The sequence below is a fragment of the Neomonachus schauinslandi genome, chromosome 3 (assembly GCF_002201575.2).
Source record: "Neomonachus schauinslandi chromosome 3, ASM220157v2, whole genome shotgun sequence".
NCBI classification, from domain to species: domain Eukaryota; kingdom Metazoa; phylum Chordata; class Mammalia; order Carnivora; family Phocidae; genus Neomonachus; species Neomonachus schauinslandi.
Window position 1 is genome coordinate 83930840 of NC_058405.1, and position 11340 is coordinate 83942179.

The following is an 11340-nucleotide window of genomic DNA, read 5'->3' on the forward strand; positions in this document are numbered from 1 at the left end:
CCACTGTCATAATTCCAAAATCTCTGCCTGTATGCCTGTGAATTTTGCTTAAAACCCATATATGATGTACTGGGTAAAAGGAACTAAGGTAAATAGGCCTCAGTGTGAAGTTTTGTGTTTTTGGCCAGCAGTTAGGCTGTTTACTGTTTGCCATAGCTGTACATGTCAGAGACCTCCATTTCCTCTAGTGTCCTTGTTTTTGTCTCCTCTGTTATATCTGGGTTTCCCTAGAAACTGCTTCTTAAATAGAGCCTGATCATTATAGTTCTGTCAGCTGTAATCTACATTATTATAGGAGCCCTGTTGATGTGGTGGTAAGGTTGATGGGAGGGCAGGCATTCTCTAATCCATTCTGCAATCCTATGATGAGGTCTCGGTCCTTTAGCAGGCCTGTGCCCCTGGGCTGTGGCAACAGGGACACCTGGTGCCATCTGATCTATGCAGTGTGCCCTCCACTGAATCATGCCTCCCTATTGCAATGTGATTTTGTCATTCCTTCCATCAAGAGGTGGAGTCTATCACCTCACCCCTTAAATCTGGACTTCCAAGCCCAAACCTTAAGAGGCCTGGCAGTTTCTGCTTTTGCTTTCACTCTCAGGGTCCAAATTCCCCACAGAGAAGCCCAAGCTATCCTGCTGGAGAAAGGCTGCTTTTTTTTCCTTTTTATAATTTTTTTTAATTGAAGTATAGTTGACACACATTGTTACATGAGACCACATTTTTTGAAAGCAAGTTGTAAACATGTACCACCACTGGATAGGAGAGAAACTGTCACTCTATATCCTTTTATATCACTCTTATACCCTTTAAAATTTAAAACATGTGACATTACCTGTCTAAAAAAGGTAAACAGGGCGCCTGGGTGGCTCAGCCGTTAAGCGTCTGCCTTCAGCTCAGGTAATGATCCCAGGGTCCTGGAATCGAGTCCCAAATCGGGCTCCCTGCTCAGCGGGAAGCCTGCTTCTCCCTCTCCCAATTCCCCTGCTTGTGTTCCTGCTCTCGCTATCTCTCTCTCTGTGTCAAATAAATAAATAACATCTTAAAAAATATATAAATAAATAAATAAATAAAGTAAACACACTTATTTTCAAAACATATTTTAAGGGGCGCCTGGGTGGCTCAGCCATTAAGCATCTGCCTTCAGCTCAGGTCATGATCCCAGGATCCTGGGATTGGGCTCCCTGCTCTGTGGGAAGTCTGCTTCTCCCTCTCCCACTCCCCCTGCTTGTGTTTCCTCTCTCGCTGTGTCTCTCTCTGTCAAATAAATAAATAAAATCTTAAAATAAAAATAAAAATAAATTTTAAAAAACTTATTTTAAATATGTGGCCAAACAAAGTAGAGGAAAAGGAGAAGAGGCAAAAGAATATGCAGATGAAGGTCCAAAAGGCAACAGCTAAAATGTGTCCCCACCCGTGAGACAGGAGCAATGGTTTGACTGGTTTGCAGGTCCGTAGCATGTGGGTAATGAGGTCCACAAGTACCAACAAGCTTTACTTTCTCCCCCAAATAAGTCCTAATTCCACAGACTGACTAGACATAGCCCACTAGGTCTAAAGATAAAGCCCGACCCTTGGGGTAATCATGGCTCTGGGATGAGCAAGCTGTACCATCTCTCAGGACTCAAAGATCAACCCTGGTGCTCACCAGCTCTGTAGGATGCATGTCATGTTCATGCTCCTGAGTGAGCAAGCCCTCCAGACACAGAACTGACTCTCTTCGTTGCCACTCCCTCCCCACTCCTCTTGGAAGAGGCTCAGCTAAACCGTCCCCAAACTGAGAAGACACTAATAGTTCCTTGGGAGACTTTACTGCACCTGCTCCATCTCGGCCAGACCACCTCCATCATCTGGCTGTACAAGAGGTAGAGCGTGTACAACAGTCAGGGGTCATCACTTGCATTTTCACACGGCAACTGGAGGTATAATTTCCAACTATCATCACCCAAACTTTGGGCATTTGGAATGGGAGGGGTAGTTTCCAAGTCCTGATTTTCTCTAAGCATTTCTCTGTCTTAGGATTCTTCAATAGGGTGTCCATGTCATAATGATTTCTTACTGTTCTTTTAATATAGGTTCAATTCAATATGGGTTCATCCTCTCACTCTTGGGCTGATTTCAATTATATTCTTGCAGAAACTTGAATAATCACCTCTTGGTAACTATAATTTAGGTCTTTATTCTGCTAAAATAAAGTAAAATAGTCCACTCTGTATATCAGATTGCTTCAGGAGGTTGTGGGGAGGTTTGGAAATGGCCTGCAAAGATTCTTGCCTCCTGGTATTCACACCCTGTGTGGTCTCCTCCCATAGCAAACATGGATGACGTGCATTACCTGTAGGAAAGTGTGGAAATTATGGAGTAGGTCTTTTGAGGTTAAGTCATAAAAGACATTGCAATTTCCATCTTGCTTTCTCTGGCATCACTCGCCCTGGGATAAGCCAACTGCCACGTTGGTGTTGAGACTCAAGTAGCCCCAAGGAGACATCTACGTGAGCAGGAAATGAGGCCTACAACCAACAGCCAGCGTCAGCTTTGCAGCCTCTTGGCACTGGATCCTCCTGTTGTCAGATGACTGCAATCCTTGCCCATATCTTAACTCTGACCTGGTGAAAGACCGTAAGCCAGAAACACCCCTGTTAAGCCACTCTCCAATTCCTGACTTGCAGAAACTACGTAAGACAATGTTCCTTTTTTTTTTTTTTAATGCCCCTGTGTTTGGTGTAATTTGTTACACAACCCAAAGCCACAAAGAAGTGTGACCCTGTGCCAGTGCATGTAGAGTGGCCTTGGGGACACCAGCTGAGGCAGACCTGAAGTTGGATGGGCAGGATCCCCTTGCTGGGAGTAAAGACAGCAACTAGAAATTGTATCCTTGTTACCCTGATCAGAAATAGAGGTTCGGAGGGGAGAAGTTCCATGATTGTTTTATGTGCTTTCTGAGGAATCTCTACCCCATATGCTAGCCTGAGGCCTGTATCTCAAAGATACTTGAAAACGAAACCGCTACTCACTGGGAATTCTTTCTTTTTCTTACTATTTTGTCTTTGTAAGCAGTCTTGTAACAACAACAACAACAAAAATCCCAATGCCACAGATTGTTTGATCATGATATAAGGTTTATCCATAGCAACTGCATTCTAATGAACCAATCTGGAACAGTGTTTAGACTGCAACCACAGTAGCACGTTTCACATCCTGACCTAGCACTGATAAACATATCTACAAAACTGAGAAATAGTTCGTGAAACAGTACTTTGCACTTGCACATTCAATCATGTAAAACCATTACAAAGTTCAGAGCAAGTATTATTCTATTCATATGTATATACGACCCGGGGGGAGGGGTTTGGAAAGTAAACAATACAATAGCTAAAAATTAGGAATAACTTTGTTTAATGCCTGTTCACAAATTTATTCCATCCCAGAACCCTCAAGGACAAAGTCACTATACATATACTTGGTTGAAACTTATGTGAATGTTCATAGAGTAACTCAGTGGGAAATCTCATACTTACTAACTACAGGTAAAATTCTCCTTCATTTCACAGCTGTAAATTACAATAATATTAAAATTAAACTCTACAAATCCACCTCCTCCATTTTGATAATGGTAAAACGGATTGCCATTTACTACTGAATCAAGTGATATCAGTAAACAAGAGCTGGAGACATGATTTGCAGCCCACCTACTACACCCCTTGTACTGTCTCCCTCACTAATTTGTCACAATTGGTGTCAATATTTGTCACAATGGGTACAGTTTTGGGATAAGAATCTGTGAAATGCACTGTGATATTTTGTTCTTTTTCTTTTTTTACTGAGGTATAATAAAGATACCTCAAAAAAATTTAATACTTGTTACAGCCCACAGATTAATGGGTTGTGGCCCACAGATTTGAAAACTGGTTCAGAAGCTTTCACCTTTTAAATACATGCAGTGTATGATGTCTTGCCTGTATTAGTTTTCTATTGCTGGTAGAACAAACTGCCACAAACTTAAAACAACATAAATTTACTACCTTACAGTTCTATGGATCAGAAATCCAACATGGATCTTTTTTTTTTTTTTTAAAGATTTTATTTATTTATTTCACAGGGAGAGAGACAGCGAGAGCAGGAACACAAGCAGGGGGAGTGGGAGAGGGAGAAGCAGGCTTCCTGCTGAGCCGGGAGCCCGATGTGGGACTCGATCCCAGGACCCTGGGATCATGACCTGAGCCGAAGGCAGACGCTTAACGACTGAGCCACCCAGGCGCCCTCCAACATGGATCTTGCTGGCTAAAACCAAGGTGCTGGGAGAGCTGCATTCCTCTCTGGAGGCTCCAGGGAAGCACCCACCCACTTCTTTGCTCATCCAGGCTTTGGCAGAATGCAATTCCCTGTGGCTGTTGGTCTCAGGTCCCCATTTCCTTGCTGGCTGTCATCTCAGGCTGTCCCTAGCCACTAGAGGCTTCTCTCATCAATGCATTTAGCCCCCTAGAGCTCAGACCAGTAACAGGGCACTGAATCCTCCCCATTCTCTGACACTTCTGTTGCTGTGTCTCTCCCACTGCAATCGGAAAGGTTTACCCCTTTTAAGGACTCATGTGATTAGATCGTGCCCATTTGGATAATCTCCCTGTCTCAAGGTCCATAGCCATAATCACATCAGCAAAGTCACTTTTGCCTTGTAACATTTACAGAGTCCAAGGATTAGAGCATGAACAACTCTGGGGACTATTATTCTGCCCACCACCCCAACACACAGATGCATGCTTACACATGTACACTTTATCAATAGCAAAGCCTAGGATTGCTGAATGATTTTTTTAAAATCATACGGATGTTTTAGATGCACGGCTTTTGGGAGCAAGAGCCTTATAAGCTTCCATCTGGTGCCTTCTGCACAGACTTCAAACAGTTATTTGCTTTTCCAGATGCTGTTTTAACATTTCTACGTAAATCTGGGTACACACAATAGCATACGGGACTCAGGTGTAAACTCAGAAGAGTACCAAAGATAAGAGACAGATCCCTGCCAGTCTTTACTTGTTATCTGTTAGATGCGGAAAGGAATACCTGAAGGTGACACACAGCAAATCCGCAGTGTAGAGTTGGCATCCAGCTGCAGTTTCGCCCAGGATAACTGTCGCTGAGCTCTGTGCAGTGCTGGTGATGCGCAGCGTGTGGGTCTCCTGTGATGGAGCAAAGTTTTGGCCACACAGCATTAAAATAACACAGCGGTACATTGGCCAGAGGGCTCTGGAAGGGCCTCCTAATGCTTGACTTATTTTCCATTCTAGGCCAGCTCTTCCATCCCCTATTCTTCCCCTCCAGAGCTCGCACTCATCTTTCTTAGCACGGACCCAGCTTGCACCTTCAGGGGCATCAGCCTTGGCCGAACTTCCTCTGTGCCCCTGCTTAGGAACAGTTAGGGCTCTGGTATCCCGAATGGGAAAGGCAGTTCTTAATGTTGTACCCCCAAAGAAACTTCCTTTAGGCTCCAAGCCATCTTGGTATTATCTTTGTAGGAACCCTCTATAACTTATCAATGTCCATGGCTCAAGCCTCCAACATCCCTTGTTTTAAGATCAAACTAGTCACTGGCTGGTTGTTATGGGATAGGTTAAGCTTGGTTTTGACATAGTGTCTGGCCTCTGTGACCAACATCCAGCAGCCACACCTCTGGTTCCATTCCAAAGTCCTATTTCACAGAATTCCCCACACATTTCCTGTTTATTGATGTAAGAGGGATGGTAATCCAACCTAATCTATGGTGTATCTATGGTCTAGGGAATATAGATGTTATATCTAATGTTAAATGGTATATTTAACATTCTTTCATTCATCTGGTAAACTAATGCTTACTCTGTGCCCAGAAACAATCTTTGCCTCAAGGAGTCCAGACTGTGAAGAGAGAGACACAGACACAGATGATTATAAAACAGGTGAAAGGCTAAGACAGAGGCCACCTTGGGTCATGGTGGTATGCAGAGAAAGGGCGTGAAGCCAGCTAGGAAAGTCGAGGAAAGCTTCATGGAGGAGGTAACTCTCCAGCTGAGAGCTGTTAACAAGTTCTTTCATTACCTCAGACTTTTGTGTGTAATGCTTTTCAAGATTAAAAAATATAACCTGGGGCACCTGGGTGGCTCAGTCGGTTAAGTGTCTGCCTTCGGCTCAGGTCATGATCTCAGGGTCCTGGGATCAAGCCCCATATCGGGCTCCCTGCTTAGCAGGGAGTCTGATTCTCCCTCTCCCTCTGCCCACCCCTGTCCCCCCACTCATGCTCTCTCTCTCTCTCTCTCAAATAAATAAAATTTTTTAAAAAATTAAATATACAACCTTTAGCTAAAAACAATTTGGAAAACTCAGATGTAGAAAAATTAACCTACACCTCTATCACCCAAACAAATCTTCATTTCTAAATTTCCATGTATTTCCTTCTACTCTTTTTTCTATGCATAATTTTTTTACTTTGGGAGATTTCGTTTTAACAAAGAAATTTTACATGCAAGCACCACCTTCTAGGCCTGGAAATTTAGCTGATCACTAGTACATAGATTTGGAAATGCGTTTGACATTACTTCCCCTAAATTTCTTCACTAATTTAATTTCCAAATATTTGGGGATTTTCCACATATCTTTCTGTTATAATTTATATATAGCAGAATTAACCCTTTTTAATAAATAATTCTGTGTGTTTAGATGAACATATTCAGTTGTGTAATGACCACTACAATCCCAGTATAGGATAATTTCATCACCCCTCAAAATTTTCCCTTGCCTCTTTGTAATCAAATCCCTCCCACTACCCCAGCCCCTGGCAACTACGGCTCTGTGTTTCTATCCTTATTAATTTCGCTATTATCAAAACATTGCAAGGGCGCCTGGGTGGCTCAGTCGTTAAGCATCTGCCTTCGGCTCAGGTCATGATCCCAGGGTTCTGGGATCGAGCCCCGCATCAGACTCCCTGCTCACCAGAGAGCCTGCTTCTCCCTCTCCCACTCTCCCTCCTTGTGTTCCCTCTCTCACTGTGTCTCTCTCTGCCAAATAAATAAGTAAAATCTTTAAAAAAAAATTACAAAAATGAAATCATGCAGTATGCAGAAAGAATCTGACTTCCTTCACTTTGGATAATCTATATGAGATTCATACACTTGGCATGAAACAGTAGTGCATTCCTTTTTATCACTCAGTAGTATTCCACTGAATAGCTGTAACACAATTTGTCCGTTCACCAGTTTTTAACATTTGGGTTGTTTTGGTGATTATGAACAGAGCTATGATAAACACTCATATATACATTTAGTATGAGAATTTGTTTTCATTTCTTTTGGGTAAATACATAGGAGTAATATTACAGGATAATACTGTAAATATATATTTAACTCTATAGGAAATTGACAAACTGTTTTCCAGAGTGGCACAACACTTAAGAAACATTCACTTTCTTTAATTAAGGAGATCCCAAAAGTAAGTACCTCCTCAAATTTGGTACCCTCACTTAATCTCACACATCTTACTAAAACGAACCCTGTCCTAATACAAGTAGGACTATTTGGGCTATTTCTTTTTGTGCAATCACTGGTAATTTGAGTCTTTCAAAGAATTTGTCTAATTTCATTTAAGTCAGGTGCCAGAAAACTTTTTATGTAAAAGACCAAGTAGTAAATATTAAAGCCTTTGCAGGTCATATATATTCTCTGTCACATGTTCTTTTCTTCTTCCTTTCCTCCCCCTCTCCTCCTTTTAACAACCTTTTTAAAAATGTAAAAACAATTCTTAGCTCATGGGCTCATGTAGCCCAGAAACCATAACATGCTGGCCCCTGTCCTAAATTGTCAAATTTTGGAGCATAAAGTCTATAATATTCCTTTTTTTTTTTTGGTCTGTTTAATAACCGTAGAATTGCTAAATATGTCACCTCATTCCTGGTATTGGTAGTTTGTGTATTCTTTTTTTCCCCTAGTCAGTCTAGTTAGAAATGTATCCATTTTAGTTGCTCTTCTTACAGACCAGCTTTTCCTTTCTTTGGCTATCTCTATGTATTCTCTATTTTTATTTTTACTGAAGTTTGCTCTTCATTTCCTTCTTTCTGCATAATTTGGATTTAGTTTGCTTCTCTTGGGGCACCTGGCTGGCTCAGCTGGAAGAGCATATGACTCTTGATCTCAGGGTCATGAGTTCGAGCCTCATGCAGAGTGTAGAGATTATTTAAATAAACAAAACTTAAATAATTTGCTTCTCTTTTTCTAATTTCTCAAAAAGGAAGCCTAGATCATTGGTTTGAGGTCTTTCTTCTTAATGCTCTAAACATCCCTTTAACTACATCTCTGGCTGTGTTCCACAAATTTTTATATTTTGCATGTTTAGTTTCATTCAGTTCTAAATTCCCTTATTTTGTTTTTGACAAAACATATTTTGATAAATATGTTCTTTAATTTCTAAATATTTTAAAGATCATCTAAACATCTTTCTGTTTAACTCCATTATGCTTTGAAAACTTAATTTGTGTAATTTCAATTGTTTTAAATTTTTTAGAGTTTACATTATGGCCCACAATATGATCTAGAGTGGTGAATGTTCATTGTGCCATTGAAAAGAATATGTATCCTGTTCTTGCTGGATGGAGTATTCTATAAATCCCAGTTAAGTCAATTTGGTTGATGGTATTGTTCAAGACTTCTATACTCTTAGGCGCCTGGGTGGCTCGGTTGGTTAAGCGACTGCCTTTGGCTCAGGTCATGATCCTGGAGTTCCAGGATCGAGTCCCAGGATCGAGTCCCGCATCGGGCTACCTGCTCAGCAGGGAGTCTGCTTCTCCCTCTGACCCTCCCCCCTCTCATGTTCTCTCTCTCAAATAAATAAATAAAATCTTTAAAAAAAAAAAAAAGACTCCTAAACTCTTACTGACTTTCTGTGTACTTTTCCTATCAATACCTGGGATATGTATTCCAACTATAATAGTGAATTTGTCTGTTTCTCCTTTTAGTTCTTTCACTATTTGCTACATGTATTTTAAAACTCCATTGCTAGGTGCAGATATCTTCTTGGTGAGTTGACCATTTTATCAAAATATAACATCCCTCTTTATCTTTGCTAATATTCCTTGTTCTGAAGCATATTTTTTATATTAGTGTTGCCAATACAGCTGGGGTTTTTGTTTATCATTTATTTTTAGTGTTTGCATTGTATATCTTTTTTGATCATTTACTTTTAACCTACCTACTTTGCTTTTATCTGTAAATCAGGTTTCTTCTAGACAGCATATATGATCTGTCTCCACCCACTCTGTCCAAGAATTTAAACTCCCTAAGAGCAGAGATTTCGTTTGTTTTGTTTGTAACTGTATTCCCTATGCCTAGAACACTTGAAGTACATATGATTAAGTCTTTACTGATGGCATAAACCAGCTTAAATATGCTTCACTGGAAAAGTTTCTTTATTTGAAGGTATAATCTGGTTCTTATTTTCATCCCTCTAGTATTTATATTGAGAGTCCTCATTTTTCTTTCTCTCCAATACGATAAATGCAGTATCTTCACTGATTTGGGGGTGGGGGGTTTGGTTTGTTTTGTCTTCTGTTTTTTTCTTATTAGATTAACTGCCCAACTGAAAATTTGTTTTTTGTCTTTCCAGGTGATAGTTGTATACTTCAAATGAATTTCCCTTTTGTTTTTCTCTCTCCTGGAACGTCTTGAGGTCATGGTCTATTTTATTGTACTCCGGTGTAATAAGAATTCTTATCTATTAAAATTTTATTTCAACATTAAAAAAAATAAAAAGGAATATCAGGCCTAGCCAGGGGTCCCTAGAATTGCCCAATAGATGGCAGTACACATGCTTCAGGGCATTTTTAATATTAAGAAGTTTCATTCACATTAGATACTATCAACTTATACTTTATTGGCTGTCATAAGAGGTTATCTATCACACACTGTCTCCAAACATCCTATCTCTCTACTGCTCTTACTCCAGAGCAAGAGCCAAAACTGTGGGAATGCCCCCATAAAGGCACCGCCAAGCCCTCAGCATGCTGTCCTGGGATTTGTGTCCCTGTCCCTCTGGTCCTGTGGGGACCCACTGGCAGCTATGTTAGTTGCTAACTGGCCTTAGCTACGCGCTGGCTCCTCACAGCTCTGCAACCCCAAGATCCCATGCAGAATACTTGTAGGTTTACTGGGAATAAGACAGAACATTGTCCCTTCCTTTGCTGTCACTACCTTTTTCTCCAAATTTTTTTATTGTGTTAAAATACATATAACATAGAATTTACCAGGTTCTGGTTCAAGATGGCAGCTTAGGAGGATCCTGAACTCACCTGCTCCCAGGGACACACCAAATCTACAGCTACATATTAAAGAACTTCTTCTGGAAACAACAACAACAACAACAAAAACTGGCTGAGTGGTCCTTATGGTCCTACACATAGGGCCAATAAGAGAAGGCCCACATCAAAGCAAGTAGGAGAGGCTGGGGCACAATCTCACCATATCTCACCATAAACCCCATCCCTGGCACAGTGATCAGGGAGGGAACTCAACTGGGAGGGATTTGGGAGGAAACTCAAAACCTGGAGCTTCTCCCCAAGAAGAAAAGGATTTTGCTTTTACCCACATTAGGTACCCTAATTTTATGACCTAAGCCTGAGAGACAAGCCCCCCAATACATCTAGTTTTGAAAACCAATGAGGCTCAAATCCATAAAACTCACAACACTAGACCAAACTAAAAAACGACTCTTGGAAGTGTTCACATAGACTCACCAACCCCAAGGCTCAGCACAGAGACAGTCGATCAAGAGGCACCCAGACTTTCTGTGAATGAGGCTTATTTGCTAACTTTAATGTGTCAGTCTGAGAGGCAGGCATCTGATTTAGCACACATCTAGGGGCCTGCTCTCTGGCAGGCACCATCTTTTTTTTTCTTCTTCTCCCACTGCCCTCCAGTGAAGAAGTGCCATCTTCACTCTCCCTCTGCCATACTCCAGAGCTCCAGGATCTCCCCATTTGGAACTTTTACATGAGTCTGGTGCCCTGGTTTTTGCAGCTACTGCTTAGGAGACACCTCTTGGTCACCTGTCTCTGGAGGCCAGAGGGGGTTTCCAATCCCAGGTGCTATGGGATTGTATCAGTTATACTCCAAGGGCACTGCACACACAGCAGACTGAAACACAAACCCAGTCTTTCTGTGAAAGAGGCCTATCTGCTTGTCCAGCAGCTCCAGCCTGATGGGCAGGCTTCTGGATTAGCAAATAACTAGGGGCCTACTAAGTTTCCCTCAGGGAACGGAGGCTGGCAGAAACAGTTTTTGTGCTCTTCTTCTGCCTTGCTCCAGCTCATCAGTATCTCCCAGAGGGAAA